Source organism: Panthera pardus, unplaced genomic scaffold (assembly GCF_024362965.1).
Source record: "Panthera pardus isolate Hobbes unplaced genomic scaffold, ASM2436296v1 HiC_scaffold_25, whole genome shotgun sequence".
Classification (NCBI taxonomy): domain Eukaryota; kingdom Metazoa; phylum Chordata; class Mammalia; order Carnivora; family Felidae; genus Panthera; species Panthera pardus.
Window position 1 is genome coordinate 62,723,620 of NW_026526821.1, and position 15,443 is coordinate 62,739,062.

Below are 15,443 nucleotides of genomic sequence, written 5' to 3' on the forward strand. Positions count from 1 at the left end.
ATTTCAGTGCCATTCTTTGAGAATCAGAGCAATAGATGCTACTATTCTAGCCATCAGGAGACCTTATTCCCTGCTTTTGTTACATTTGTAGAAGGAAAGTGGCTATAGTGGTTTGGAAGCAATCATTTTCAAGACAGGGCTCTGGCTCTCCCAATCCCCAAATTTCCCAAGTATGCCCATATGATGGTGGCGAAACAGTCTCTTCACCATGTGAAGGTTCTCTGTGATTCTCTGTGCTCAGAGTCTCACCGCTTTTAAAACAGTGAATAATGCCTCATATCCAACAACAATTCCATTCAAAATAAAGCGGACTGTGCAGCCCAAGCCTTTGGTATTTCCAACCGTGACCAAAGTACTGGAGCTATTTATTCATTTGTTCATCTATTTTTATTGTGGTAAAATACAGATAACATAAAATCGACACATTCTTAAGTGGACAGTTCAGTGGCACTGAGTACATTTTCCAAGTAGTTTCAGAGAATTTTAGACTCTGGCCTCCATGTCTAGCTACGCATTCCCTGGTTGATACTCAGGGCTTCACAGTGAATAAATGTCATTCTATTTCCAGGTAACTTCTCAGCTAAGTATTCACAGTCAGAGTTCACTCAACACACTAGGGTTTGCATGCTTGAGGTGAAGAATGAACCACCGAACCCAAGCATTTGTCCATTTTCTTCCAGATGGAAGATAAAAACTCTGGTAGTCTCTTCCTTGCCAATAAACCTTTTGGAAAATAAGGAACCCACTATTCTGACCTTTGGGATTTTTATCAACATCAGACTGCAGTTCAGAACACAGACAGGAAACTGTCCAAGGAAAACATGCCCCCAAATGGACAGGACATAAACAGAGCTGTAACTAGGTAATTAATGGTAGGGACTTGACTCCCCTCACTTCACTTCTCTGATAACAATCTGGCATTTTATCAGCAGGGTCTTTTATCTGGAAGGATTCACTGTGTTCTGCTGTCTGGAACTATTCTGGGAGGGGACAAAGACAAGCTTTCATCTTGGAAAGGAAATGGAACCACATCTAGAAGGCATAAGGAAGAGTCAGAGCTGTTAAAAAACCTTCAAGTCTCTCCCTGCCAGAAGGAAGAGGTAAGTAGAAAATAGGAAGCCCCCTTTCACTGAAGGCAAGAGAGCAAGTTCTGGTGGGAAAGAAGTCACTGCAGTCCTCACCCATATCACACATGTGAACGTGGCAACTTGCTTTCTGCCGTTGTTCCAAGTTCTGCATCCTCTCCCCACCACCGACCTTATCCCTTCCCCAAACACTTCCCCAAACACCCAACCGATGTCTTCTATTTCTCTTCCCGTCCAAACCCAAGAAACTTAAACTAAACCATACGGTGGTATAACTGACTAATAATAACTTAAAAGTACTATGTCTCACAGTGGGATTTCCATTTTAGAAGGGATCGAAACCATGTACTTAAATAATGAAAAGTCTATCTGTGAAACTCAAAATGGAGGAGGCATCTGAGAAAACTGGGTGGGTAGAAGGCACCACTTAAGGCTTCTGAAATCGTTTCAGATAGTTTTCAACTACCTTAGGGGTAAAGCTGGCCCGGGTGAGTGGCTATGGCCATTAGGCTACTGGCCCTCTGAGTGGCTTCATTCCTAACAGGAAAAGGGACCATTAGGGAGGTCAAATTAATTAGTAGTAGAAAGCGTTCCCTTTTCCTCCCTCCACACACGGCCATTCCACTCAGCCCTCATAACAACATGTCACGGATTGGTTGTGGAAGGACTTGGGAAAAACAGGGCTTTGAACTCCCTATCCTACTTAGAACCCGGGAATATTTATCCAGGGTTGAGCCAGGGTGGCCGGCCAGTTCCAAAACCCACACAGCCTGGGGCTTATACACCAGAGCACAGCTTCTGTCAGGCTGTGTAGCAATCCTGTGGAGGCCCCTTGGTCCTACTCAGGGCTCTCATGACAGATGGTTCATAGCAGTACAGACAAGGGGACGGCACTAGGAAGCCTCTCTGCTGGCCAGTTTTCAACAGGGCCTTCTAGCAGGACACGACATTCTAACACTGTTTCTTTCAGGACGTGTTCAACCATGCAGCAGAATGCAAATCCCGCTCTGGTCTTTTCAAGTTTTCCCTAAATCCGGTTTTTATTCTGGCTCTGAACTAAATTCTTAAATCATGCAGGGGGAAAAAAATGGGCACAAAGTGACTGAATTATATTAATTATATGGCATGGAGGCTCAGCTAGAAAACAAGAATTACATTTCTTAAGTTTCTCTTCACTAGACTTATGCAGGTTATAATTAGTATTAAATGAATTTCACTTTTCATTTCATCCAAGCTGAAAAGAAGCTGAGCCTTAAACTCTGTCTTTAGAGAAAAAAAGAGATTCTTCTGGCAAAAAAATAAATAAAATAAAGTAAAATAAAATAAAATAAAATAAAAAAAAATAATAATAATAATAATTAAACAGTTAAGCAAAAAAAAAAAAAAAAAAACCAAACCCACACTACTTACCCATCACCCAAAAGGACCGCCTTAAGAGACTCATTTGTTTAGTGTTTGAAAATATTTTCTACCCACTGCTTGTCTGTGTGACACAACCTTCAGTAACAATTCAGCTTTTTCTTGGCTACCTGGATATATTTCCATAGTTCCTACCCAGATGGGTTTCTCCTAAATGACTGTAATAATCAAAAACAAGATGCTTATTTACTCAGCAGCACCCCTCATACAAATATGTATTTTTGTTAATGTTCTGGACATTGTAGAAACCAAACAGAAAAATCTCATTCGTGTGGGCCTGCCTAATTTTGATTTTTTGTGCTTATTTAGACTGAGAATGAGCTGCAGTTTCCCTTTGCGACTGAAAGTTTTCATTCAAAGTTAGGGAACATGTGGCTATCTCTTGGGGACCGGTGGCCAGGATATGAACATGCCAGGCCAGGAATTCTCCGATACAAAAGAAAACACAACCCTGAGGGCACATCTCGCTCCTGGTGTGCCTTCCAGCAGGTTTCGGCTAGTAATTTTTGGTTAGTGAACGAGCAAGGTAGGACTGTGCACATGAAAAATGCAAACCTGAGAAAGAAGCGGGGTGGATTTCAACCCACAGTCAGAGGCCTTGCAGCGTGGGTTGTCAGCTACTAGGGTAACCCGGTGCCGTTGTCTGGCCACTGGAGCAGCTACCCGAAGTTACTCTATGCAGTTTGGAGTAACGGAACTTTCACATCGTAATAGTCAGTGATTTGAACACTTCACGATTCAGACTTGCCATTTTTCCACAATAAGTGTGGGATTACCACACAAAGAAACGTTGACAATTTTTCAAAATTTCAACATATGCTGGCTGATAGCGTTGAGATTCTGTTTTCTTTCCAAGAGAATCAAAAGAGGATGATCGACTAAGCTGCTGTGTGTGAAGGTACTCTGTAAATATCAAAGTTTTACGTAAATGTTTGTAGCTGTAAATTTTTTTCTTTTTCTTTCAGTAACTCGGGAGGTTTTCAAAGTTATGTGAAGTTTCGACTGTGGAAACTTATGATGGTAAAGACAGATGAAAAATATATTCTCTAACAGTTTAAAAGTTATAAATAAAGAGGAACCCACAAATAATCTCATTAAGACTTTATGCTTCTTGGGCCTCAAGACACATTTTTCTCTTTGCTAAGACACGCACAACTGTGCAATGACCCATGATTTCCTATTCTAAGGAAAACTTCTTTTGTAAGAAACTCTCAGTATTTCTCAAGAATCTCAGAACTTCAGTTGAGCCAGTCTTATTTAGCAACCTGTCACAACCACTTGGGCTTAACTGCGAGCTTTTCTTCCTTTTCTACTGATTTCAGATTAGGAAATGAGACCACTGCCAAAGCAGTGCCCAAGATGGGATGGAGGGAGAGCTCAAGACAGCAAAGTGAGTCCAAATATTTGTCATTCGAAACTGTAGGTTAATTTGGGCATGTGGAGAACTAACTTGCCATGTAGCATCAGAAGCAGGCATATTGTGGTGTTAAGCATTAGTGTAGCTGAGGGAGTGGCAAAGAGCCTGGGTTCTGGAGCCAGACTGCCTGGGTCAGATCCTGGCCTTTTCACTTCCTAGCAGTATACGACCTAGGGCACATTTCTAAAACTTCCTACAACCCAACTTGTCCTCTCTGGAGGATGGGGATAATAACATTACAGACCTCTCACAGTGTTGTCATGATGATTAAATGAGTATGTGTCAAGTTCTAAAACAGTGTCTGGCCCATAGCTAAATATTATCATTTATCACTAATTTGCTGGAACAAATCAGGGCAAAGAAGACAGGGACCAAGAAGCAGCATACCAGAAAGGATAGTCCATTAGACCAAAATCTTATCTGTCTGATGCTCCACTGTATTTCTATCGTGCCCAACACACAATTGATGTTTGCAGTAAACACCTATTGAGTAAATGAATAAATGAATCAGTTCTTACAGACTGACTCCTCAACGATGTTTTTACTGTGGACATATGATGCTTACTCTTTTTGTGCCTTGGCTTTTCTATCTCCAAAGAAAGGTACCAACACCTGCTACCTTGCTATCTCAAACTGATGGTCGTCAATAAGAGAAAAAAGGCAAATCATTTCAAACTTACTGGAGGGATATATAAGTCAGTGACTTTTTTTTTTTCAATGTTTTTATTTGAGAGAGAGAGAGACAGAGCCTGAGTGGAGGAGGGGCAGAGAGAGAGAGGGAGACACAGAACCTGAAACAGGCTCCAGGCTCTGAGCTGTCAGCGCAGAGCTCGACGCGGGACTTGAACTTGGGAATGGCAAGATCATGACTTGACCTGAAGTCGGATGCTTAACTGACTGAGCCACACAGGCGCCCCCCAAAGTCAGTGACTTTTTAAAGCAATGTTCCTTTGTTAGTGAGTACATATGAACACAATGACATCGGGAGGACGCTTGTGATACCCTGAGTCCTGATTTCCTCTGACTACAGCTGGCCCGATGGAATGTGATGTTACACGTTGTGCTAGGCCCTCAGAGATGGCTGTTTCAAGCCTCAGGGTGCAGACGAATTACCTGGAGACTTGTTTTGAAATTGCTGACTTTTAGGTATCTATGGGACATGAAGAAGGAGTTGTCCAGTAGAATGCTGAATCTATGATTCTGTACGAGTTCTAGATCTAGGACACCGCTCACTGTATGTGAGGAGCAACCCCAGACAGTGCAAGCAAAGTGAAAATGAAGAGAGTAGAGGGCAGGGCAAAGAGGCACACCAATATTTAGGAGGAAGCAGAAAGAAGGGGTCCTGCCAGAGGAGAAAGATATAATGGCCAAAGAAGGCCACAGAGGAAAGAGCGTCACGAAGAAGGGGATGTGCAGTAGTGTCAAACTCCAGAGAAAGGGAAAGAGGGATGAGCACTGAAAAGCATCCAGAGGCTTCTATGACTAGGTCACTCCCACTGCACCCTTGTAGGGGCAGCTGCAGTGAAGTGGCAGAAGAAGCATCCAGGGTGCAGTAGTTTAAGGAATGACTTAATGGGGGGAGGGTGGGAATGGAGCCTGTGAACACAGAAAACCTTTTCCAAGCATCTGGCTATAAAATACGGGTGAGAACTATGGGGGCAGGTGGGGCGGGCGCCTCCATGGAGAGTCTAGGCCTAATGGCCTCTAGTTTCTCTTGCAAATGGGAGGTGACAAAAGTAGGGGCACTGGGTTTAGGCAACAACACAAAGTAGGCCCTCAGCAAATATATTTACGGGACAGATGAACTGATGACAAGAGTACTCACAAAATAAAGTGAAAGACAAGAATAAATGGTGAAGAATAAATCTGTAGCTGGTGTGGAGGGGAGGTGAGAAGCACAGTCAAGAGTCTCAGGGCTCAAGGCAAGTGAAGAAAATAAGATACGAAGGAAAAAGTAGAAGGATATGGGGGTGAATACATCCTGGGCAGTTGATGTGACTAATGCAGCTTGTTTTAACTAGATTATAAATAGACTGGGAAGGGTCAAGGCCCAGAGGAGAGGGAGGAAGAAAACTGTGCCAGTCAGGGAAAGATATCCCAAACATGCTGGGTCATTTTAAGCCTACTATAATTCATCTTTGCCTTCCCTACTCTATTCCCTAATTTGTATTTGCTGCCTAAAGAGAAAGACCTACATTTTTTATCTTAAAACACTCCCTACCATGTAGGATAAGATGACTGCACATCAGTCAGCATTTGGGACTTGCTATTGTCAAATCCTTCAGTTCAGCATTAAGAATGCCTGCTGAGCACCTTGGCTACAAGTCTTGAGAAAATAATTAAGACTAAGGAAATAAAAGCTCCTTAGGGAAAGACATTAATAAAATATTTTGAAATTTAAATGTTACTATATTTGTAAGAGTTTTCCTCCTACTAGTTATTATTTCCATATGCCTTAAATGTATACCTCGGAGCAAATACTGTCCTTTATTGAAATTAGCCAAGATTCTCTACCATCGGTGTCCCTTGTTAAGCAGCAAAGCATTTATTTTCTGAATTTCCTGGGTCATCCTTGATTCAAGTGGAAGCAAGGCTCCTTACAATGACTTCCAAGTTATGAATCATAAAACTCTCTACCGCAATCTTTCTCTTGTTAGATCCAACAGTCTACATGGTAGACAGCATGGCTTTTCTCTCGTTTTGCATGAGCTGCTAATCACCATGGGAGATTTCTGAAAGCCCTCGAGAAAGAAAACTGAATTCCCTTCTTTTCCTGCCTTGCTACTTGGGAGAGCCTCCTGAACTTCTCCAAGAACACTGGCACTCTTCCCCTTATTTACTGGCCCTTGGCCCTTAGTGTATCTGTCACATAATTCAATGGTTAAAATTCACTATGTCAGGTGCAGAAACATGGGTTTTATCTCACTAGCTAGGCCATAAGTTCTTCAAGGATGAATGCTTTCTTCCTTTACTTTGCATCTTACCAGAGACCTAACGCTAGCTAGGTATGCAATGGATATTTAACAACTACTTTGTTAATCTATTAACTGATTGGATTCTAACTTTTAGAGTGAATGGCAGCAATAGGCCATGGATTATCATCATTATCAAATATTTCACCTAAGAATGAAGCTGTTTGCAGATCAAATCACTTGTTCTAACATGACCTGAATTGGCCTGTTGAAGTAGCAGATAACACCGAAGAAAAGCTGGTCTCTACAAGTTTTGTTTTTTCAGCTTGCTTTGTCAATGCATTCCGTGAGAGGTGAATTCCTCATTCCTTTTGCTCAAAAACATATTTAGAAAATGGTCTTAAAGAGATCTGGCACCAGAGATGAAGTTGGCCAGGCCCCTCTCTAGGAATTAAGAGATAAAAATCAGTGACAGATGACAGAGTATCCTTTTATGCCAGTACTCTTTGCAAGAAAAGCTACACAATACAGGAAACATGATTTGATTTCACATGCTGAAGCTCAGCTACCCCTGGGTAGAATTCAGAAGTTCAGAAGGCCATGAGCACAGTACTCCACATGAAGCACTAGGTAGACAGGGCGAAGGTAAAAAGGAGATGGAGCAGGTAGCTGCATGAAGTGTGAATTAACCAGCATTAGGAAACAACCTTCCAGTCTCTGCTTTTAGGTCCTCCCCTGTTTAAGGGGAGGTCCTCTCCTGTATAAGGCCTAAAACTCCAAAACCAATGGTCATTGCTTTATTTAAAAATGTATGCCTCTATAATACAACAAAGAGTCCCAAGGAAGTTAAAGACTTGGGTCTTTAACATATCTGTATGAAAGGAAGAAGTGAGCACAGGTTTGGCTTAGAGGCAGAGGGGAAAATGGAAAAGCCAGAACCCCCCCCCCCCCCCAGGGGAACTGAACATCTGCACTTTGACATCTTGCCCAAAGCTGGAACTGGTATCAGGGTCACATTAGTAAAACCAGAGGTCAGAGTTTCCACACACTGATAGGATGGCAGTTCCCTTCCTTTCATGCCTCCATTGCTGGCAGATCAGGATGGTATAGGGACATTTCTGACCTTTAAGCCCAATCTCTAAGGCTCGTGGAATTTAGCAGTAACCACGGGAGGGGTGGAGTTCTGCTGGACCTCCAGGCTGGCCAGGTGGGAACAAGCTCTCCATTAACAGCACCAGCAAAGACCTATTCTCAGTTGTCTCCTCTTGTAATGGGCTAGGCTTGAGGACGCTTGTGTTCTCTCTATAGGCATCTCTGTTCAAAGAAGATCCTTCAGGAAGTTTGGGCAACAAAGAGTTATCTATTTTAATCACTTCTCAGAAAAGCATCTCTGACTCTTCTCAAAGACTCAGATGTTCCTTGTACTTGTCAGAAAACAAATGTGGTTTAGGCCAACATCTGGAATGGAGAAAAATATAGCAACCACAAAAAAGATAATTAAATTAATAAGGAATGCTTTTCAGACATAACATCCCATAGGCCAAAAAAATGTTTTCAGAACTATCGAGAACAAAGTTATAGAAGTTACTTAGAAGCTAAATTTAAGTGAATTAGCTGCTGGAGGGCACCCTATAGGAGTAGACCACTGTGACCTTGTGGGCCATGACAAGAATGGCACCCCAACAACCTGAGCTGTTCAGCTGATCTGAAATAAAACATCTCAAAAAGATGCCCTGCTGGTCATCTCAGATGTACTACAGAAAGCCCAACAAGGGATCAGTTTTTCTTGAATGCTTTCAATGACCAGCAGCTCAGCATTATGGAAATCTGTTCACTCTCTTGATGGAGAATGCTAACTTTCACAAAATTCTTCTTTATGTTAAAATCTGAAATCTATCTCTTACTTTCCCATTGGGAGCACAAGAAAGAAATTATGTGCCTTCTGCCATATGGCCGCCTCTCAAGTGTGTAAAGACCATTACCATGTTGCCTCTAAGTCTTTTCCAGTCTAACTATTTCCAGATGTTAAGCTTCCTCCTCATCTTGGTCACCTCCTCTGGATAAATATTAGTTTATCAGTGACCCTCCTAAAATGGGAAGCCCAGAGCACAACAACACAATAGGCACAAGGATGTAGGTTTAATCTGACCAGAAGAATTCAGGGGGACTACAGTTTCCACTATCTGGAAGCAGCAACTGCTTCCTCAGGGCTCACCAGGAAAGCCTACTCCCCAAGATGTTTTCATAAAAACTGCTAGGGAGCCAGACAGCTCTCATCCTGTAGGTACACAACATTGGCTTTTCTTTAGAAAATCAGAATATGATACCTATCTCTACTAAATGTCATCTTGATCATCTCAGCCTATCGATCCAGTCTTTCAAGACTCTTTTGAATCTTGTTTTTAAATTAGGAACAATGTCAGACATATCAAATACAAAATAAGTATACAGAATACTATGACAATCAACCACTTGCCCAGAACCTACCTTAAGAACACACCACAAATAAAATTGAAGCTCCTAGTATACACTTCCTCAAGTTTATCCCCTTCTTCCCCAGCCACATAGAAGTAATGGCCACTAGCCTGAGTTTGCATTACGCCCATGCTTAAAGACTATTTTGAATTTTGATTCTATCACTACTTATATTTATGTTATATACAAACCTGATAAGCATGTGACCTAGTCTGTGTTCGTTTAAGTAAGTAATTCAAATGTTGAATAAAGCAACATTGCCTTCATCTATCGGACTGGCAATCCCATCAAAACAGTGAGCTGACTCAGACATGACTTATTCTTAGGGAATCCTTACTTGACCTCAGCAAACAAAGTGTAAAGGTCTTGCAAGTAATACATTGAATGACTCAGTCTAAAACAATCAATATCAATACAACTGTTTGGTCACTGATAAAGTATGCCTTTCCCCTTGTCTTTTAAAAATCCTTCTGCAAGCTCCCAGCAGAATATTCCCATCCCACATTTCACCCAAATTACTGACATGGATCTAGGCTCATAAGTACCCGAGGCTATAAGTTACCTGGGTCCAGGAATTTGCCATCAACAGGACGACAGTGCACTCTTTTTTAATCTGCTCCCCTGCATCTAGCTACAGGGCCTTCCTTCCAGTTTACTGGTTGGGACAAGCCAAAGCAGAAGTTTAAAAAGTCGACCCTCTTTCTATCACCATCAACCCCTTCCTCTTTATAGAATTTTTCTTAAAAAGCAAACCAAAGGGACTTTTATCTGCTATTTTGTAAGTAGTATTATCCCCATTATATAGATTGACAGCCTGAGGCACACAAGGGCCTTCTTATTCATGCCATAATAATCGGGAAGGCGTTTTTATAGATCTATGACTTTCAGCAAAAACAAAACAAAACAGCCAAAAACAAAAAAACACAACATCACCCTCCTTCTTCCATTCTTACCAATCCAGTCTCCTCTTGTTAAGTGCTAAACCCTGCAGCAGGTGGGTCTCCAGAGCAGTTTGCCAGATAGCAGTCAGGGAAAAGGGCTTCAGAGGCCAGGAAGGCCTCAGGTCACAGGCCCATGAGGCAGGAGTGGACCTACACAATATCTAATACTTTAATCTGATACATAAGGAAACAGAGGGTCAGAGAGGTGAAGCAAAATAAAAGTAAATGTCAGAGCTCCTACAGACTCCTCAAAGGCCAGGTAAAACACAAGACCCAGCAGACCTTCCTTTCTACAAAACCATTAACCAGTGAGATATGAAATGTGGCTCCAATACTGGAGGACTAGGAGTCCCTAAGTATTTCACAGATACACAGATCTGCTAAGACACAAAATGTCTCAATTTACAATTACTCTCATTTCTAGGTTAATAATTCAGTCTCTGTGCCCAAACCTGGGCGAGGCAGAGAAAGGTACCAAGGAACAAAAACAAACCAAAAAACCCAGAGTGGCTTCTACATGGAAAGAGGTTAAGATATACTTGGAGAGAATAAGCACTGAGCATACAAATTATGTGATGATACAATAATGATGAATACTAGGATAAGAGGTTTAAGGAACAAATGCTATAGCCATTCAGAGGGAGAGATGAGCCAGGCTTGAAGTGAACAAAAAGGGAGGAGGGCAGGTCTTCCTTTCCAGCAGTGTTTTAGCAGCCCTCTGCCTGTTTATCTCTCTGTAAGGCAAAGTCAGCCCTCTACTTATCTACAAGGATCCTGGGAAGACAGAGGAGATAGAAATGTGCCTCCAGCCTCGAAGGGGAGTTCCCAGTATTACAATCACAAATGAAGGTAGAGGCCATCTATTGTCTACTGCAAAAACCCCAACTCTACACCAAGGAAAACAAGTTTCTTCAACTCCGTAACATGGGCAAGGAGTAACATGGTAATCCTTGAATTATGTAACTTTCAAAGACCAGAAAACAAGGGTCAATATTATTTCTCAATATCACAGGCTTAAAAGGCCTAACTCTTAGTATTTGTAACTCCTACCACCCTTCTTCCCTTTTTAAGACTGGTACAATCCAAAGGTCTCATGAAATATTTTTTAAATGTATAAAACATGTATTTTCCAATTTTTTTACTGTTGGCTGGGTTTTTAAATATCTCAACTACAGAAGTCAGCACAGGTCCCTATAGGTGATTTCCACTGCCATGTATTTAAGATTGTATTGTTATTTGCACCTCAATATTCTTCAGAGAAAAGAATGGCATATTTCCCTGAAAAGTTATCTAAGGTGAAATGACTGGAGGAAAGACATATTGAAAGTCCTTCACAATGAAAATGAACCCCAAATTGGGGGGGGGGGGGGGGGGTGTTGCAGATCCTTTTGAAAGCACCCAGAAGAATGAATAAAAGGCAGTGAAGGGGTATCTATCATGGGTATTAATCCAATGCTGAGATGTGTTGTCAGCAATAGAAGGGGCTCTCTGTCTCAGTGGACACCCTCACACACACAGGTACACATGGCTCCAGAGAGAGGAGAGATCCTTGTCCAAGTGTTGCAGCTGGTCAGTCAGTGGCAGAACTCAGACAGAACCAGGTCTCTAAAATCCAGGGCCTTTGCTCTGTTCAGGACTCCACACTGTGGTCTAGGTTTGGGGCATACTCAGTTTCCTATAGCTTTTCAATTCAAACTTGAAACTCCTTTGTGAAAGGGAATTCAAAGGTACACATACAGAGATATTCTGGTCTGTAGAAAGCCCTAGACAAGCAGGACATATTCGGGGAGCCAGTCAGGGTCCCCTTTAAAGTATGAGTCACTCTGCTCTGTGGTATTTGAACTAAAGGGTGAATGGTCTTAAATGGAAGGCATCATATTTGCAAGGTAAAGGGTTGTGAATCTGCACCCAGCACAGCAGCAGACACATAAAATATCCTGGGTTAAAAAAACAAACAAACTTGTAAACAAAACATTGTGATTAGCATTATCATTTCTCTTCCAAGATGATGCAACAAGCATAACTTATGTAACAGGCATCACTTTGGAAAACCCAAATCAGAACTTCTAAGGTTTAAGTCAACAAAGCAGATCAGCAGATATAAGCTTATACTCCCAAATGTGGGAAAAGGGACAAAAATACAAACAATACCTACAGACATCTTACAGAGAGGAAGGAAATGGCAGGTATGTATACATAAGTCAAAGGGAAATAAGCTGTCACTGGGGCTTTTAATCTTCTTATTGTGCAACTCACTTTAGCATGGTCAGAGCAACCTTTGTGGTACTCCTACTAGCTGAAGAATTTCTATTTCACTAAACGCAAACTAGCCAAGAGCCTGATTAGACTCTTCCAAGTACATAAATTAACACCGGCAATGTTACAAAAATAAAGCACTGCCTATCCACTCATGCATACATCCATCTTTTCAGCTATTATCCCAAGTCAAAATAGGCCACTCTTTACCATCACTAGAACTGCAAATATTGCCTAAAATAATAGGCAATCTTTCACTTCCTTCATGAATAATTTTCTCAGAAGTAATTTAAATCAAATGTGTACACTTTTATCAAATTCAGTATTTTTTATTTATTAAAAAAAATTTTTTAGCGTTTATTCATTTTTGAGAGACAGAGTGAGCAGTAGAGGGGCAGAGAGAGAGGGAGACACAGAATCCAAAGCAGGCTCCAGGCTCTGAGCTGTCAGCACAGAGCCCAATGGGGGTCCAAACTCACGAACCGTGAGATCATGACCCGAGCTGAAGTTGGACACTTAACCAGCTGAGCCACCCAGGCACCCCTAAGTTCACTATTTGCTAAAAATCTGTTTTTGGCTCATCTGCCCAGAGTGATTGTGAACATTTTAGGGTAGCATGGGGTTGCCCCTGTACTAGGTTGATGAAACCCCAAACTGGAGTTTTGACTGAACTCCAAGTCTAGGATCCTTCCACTTTATCACAAAAGATGGTCAAGAAAGTTAAGCCAGCTTCTCCATACCTGGTCACAGACCAACTCTGCTACCTCTGGCAATGATCTTGCAGGTGTGAGCCTGAGAGAAAGGCTGCATCTGATCAAGCCATCCTCACCAGTGCTAGTGGGGACATGACTTCTACATTCTAAAAACAGCCTACACTCAGATCCACCAACTCCAGAGCTTCCTCCCTCCTCCTCCCTCCTAACTGCTCCTCCTCCCTCCTAATTGCCCAATCACTTACTCAGTGTAGCCACTACTCTTGGCTACACAAAAGGGAGCTGGTTATTTTGGTGTAATAGAAAGAGTACACCCAACACTCTTGACAACCCTATGTTCTTGGGTTCTTATCTAGCTCTGTACCTGACTTGCTCTCTGAACCTCAATTTCCTCAACAGGAAAGTGGGGGTGATAACACCTCCTCTCAGAGTCATTGTAAGCAAAACGCCCAGTTCGGTGCCTGGCAAATAGTCAAGGTTCAACAGACGTTGGTGTACTTCCTGCTAACCTCTCTGTTCAGAATACTCTTTTGCTTGTTTTCTGCATTCCTGGGTCAAAATCTACTTCTCATAAACCTTCTGAATAGCCTAATCAAGTACCAAGTATGAGCCGACTACTGTCTAATTTATTAAAATTGTGTGTGCAGGGGTGGGGGAGGGGTTCTGATAATGTTTAATATCCCAAATTTAATCTTGGTACTCAAAGCGTGATCTATAGACCAACAGCATCAACATTACCTGGAAGTCTGTTTGAAAGGCAGACCCTCGGCCCCCATTCCAGACCTAGTGAACCAGAATTTATGAGATTCCTAAGTGATAGGTTACCTCTTAATGTTTGAGAAAACTGCTCTATACCACAAATGGACATTCATTCAATAAATCAGAGCCTATTGATTCTCTAAGGAATCAATTGTGGCACTCATTCTATTTGGTGGCACTCTATGAATCTTTATTTGGGTAGAAAGCAACTACTGACCAAAGCATTTTCCCTGGAAGGGCAGTAAAATGGATACTTTGTGCCTTTTGAGTTTAAAAAAACGATACATTAGGGCTCCTGGGTGGTTCAGTCAGTCAAGCGTCTGACTCTTAATTTCAGCTCAGGTCATGATCTATCGGTTAGTGAGTTCGAGCCCCATGTCGGGTTCTCTGCTGAAAGCATGGAGCCTGCTTAGGATTCTCTCTCTTCCTCTGCCCTCCCCACCCTCTCTCTCAAAATAAACTTAACAGAAATAAAAATAAATTAAAAATGATACACTGAGGACACTGGTTTTATGGCAATATTTAAATAATCTATATTAATGTTATCTTTGTTATATAATAAGTGCTTGGAATATAATAAGATGAGCATTCTGATTATACTAATAAATATACTGAAATATACTGATTATACTAACAAATAGCAGGAAGGATACTTTCAAAGTAGTAATTTCTGGTTTCTAGGATGCAACACATAACACTGGTTAGTGATGAGCTTCCATAAATTGAATGTCCTCAACACAGGATGACAAAGTTCTAAGGCACGTCTTTGTTTCTAATGGATGCTGTGATTCTGACCATGTGCCTTTCTCCCCTGCCCCATCAACCTGCTGAAACATTTTTCAGTTCTTTCCAGTTATGTGTGAAAGTACAATTTTTAAATGCTCCTGAAAGTAAAAAATTTACGACCCAAATTCCTAAAATGAATCACCAAAATGCTGGATCCAAGAGACTGGTAACTTTGTGTATCAGGAAACAAAAACCAATCTGAGTGAGTCATCTCTGTGATCAGAGATAACAACACAGCCACAGCCAGAGCTTGGCGCAAACAAATGGCTACAGCAATCGTATGCCAGCATCTCGTGTTTAATGGTTTCTCACATTAGAATGCATCAGTCAGCTCTGTGAAACCAGGAAGTGGAACCCAGGATGCCACATAAATAATAAACACATTCTCCTGAGTTTGGTGTATCTTACCATTCAGCTCTAAGTCTATTTCCATTTTGGTAGATAAATAAAAATGAAAGTGTTATTTTATCAAGAGGCAAACAGAAAGGTAAAAGCTAAGTAATATGACTGTGTTTCTGAAATGTTTCATAAGAAAATTTCAATACTTTTTTGGAAGCCTATTTCTTGATGCCTTTGATCGAAAATGAAAAAGGTGATAAGAAGTTGGCAATGCCTCAAAAACTCTAACAGAGAAAGGGGTAATAGGCTCTAGAAGTAGGAAAGCCTGCTGTCATCTGATT

General features: G+C 41.5%; 1 protein-coding gene across 6 annotated transcripts in view; it reads right to left on the minus strand.

Moving 5' to 3' along the window:
- THADA (THADA armadillo repeat containing) overlaps positions 1 to 15,443 on the minus strand; it is a 324,964-nt gene that overhangs the window by 165,292 nt on the left and 144,229 nt on the right. The window lies entirely within an intron of this gene.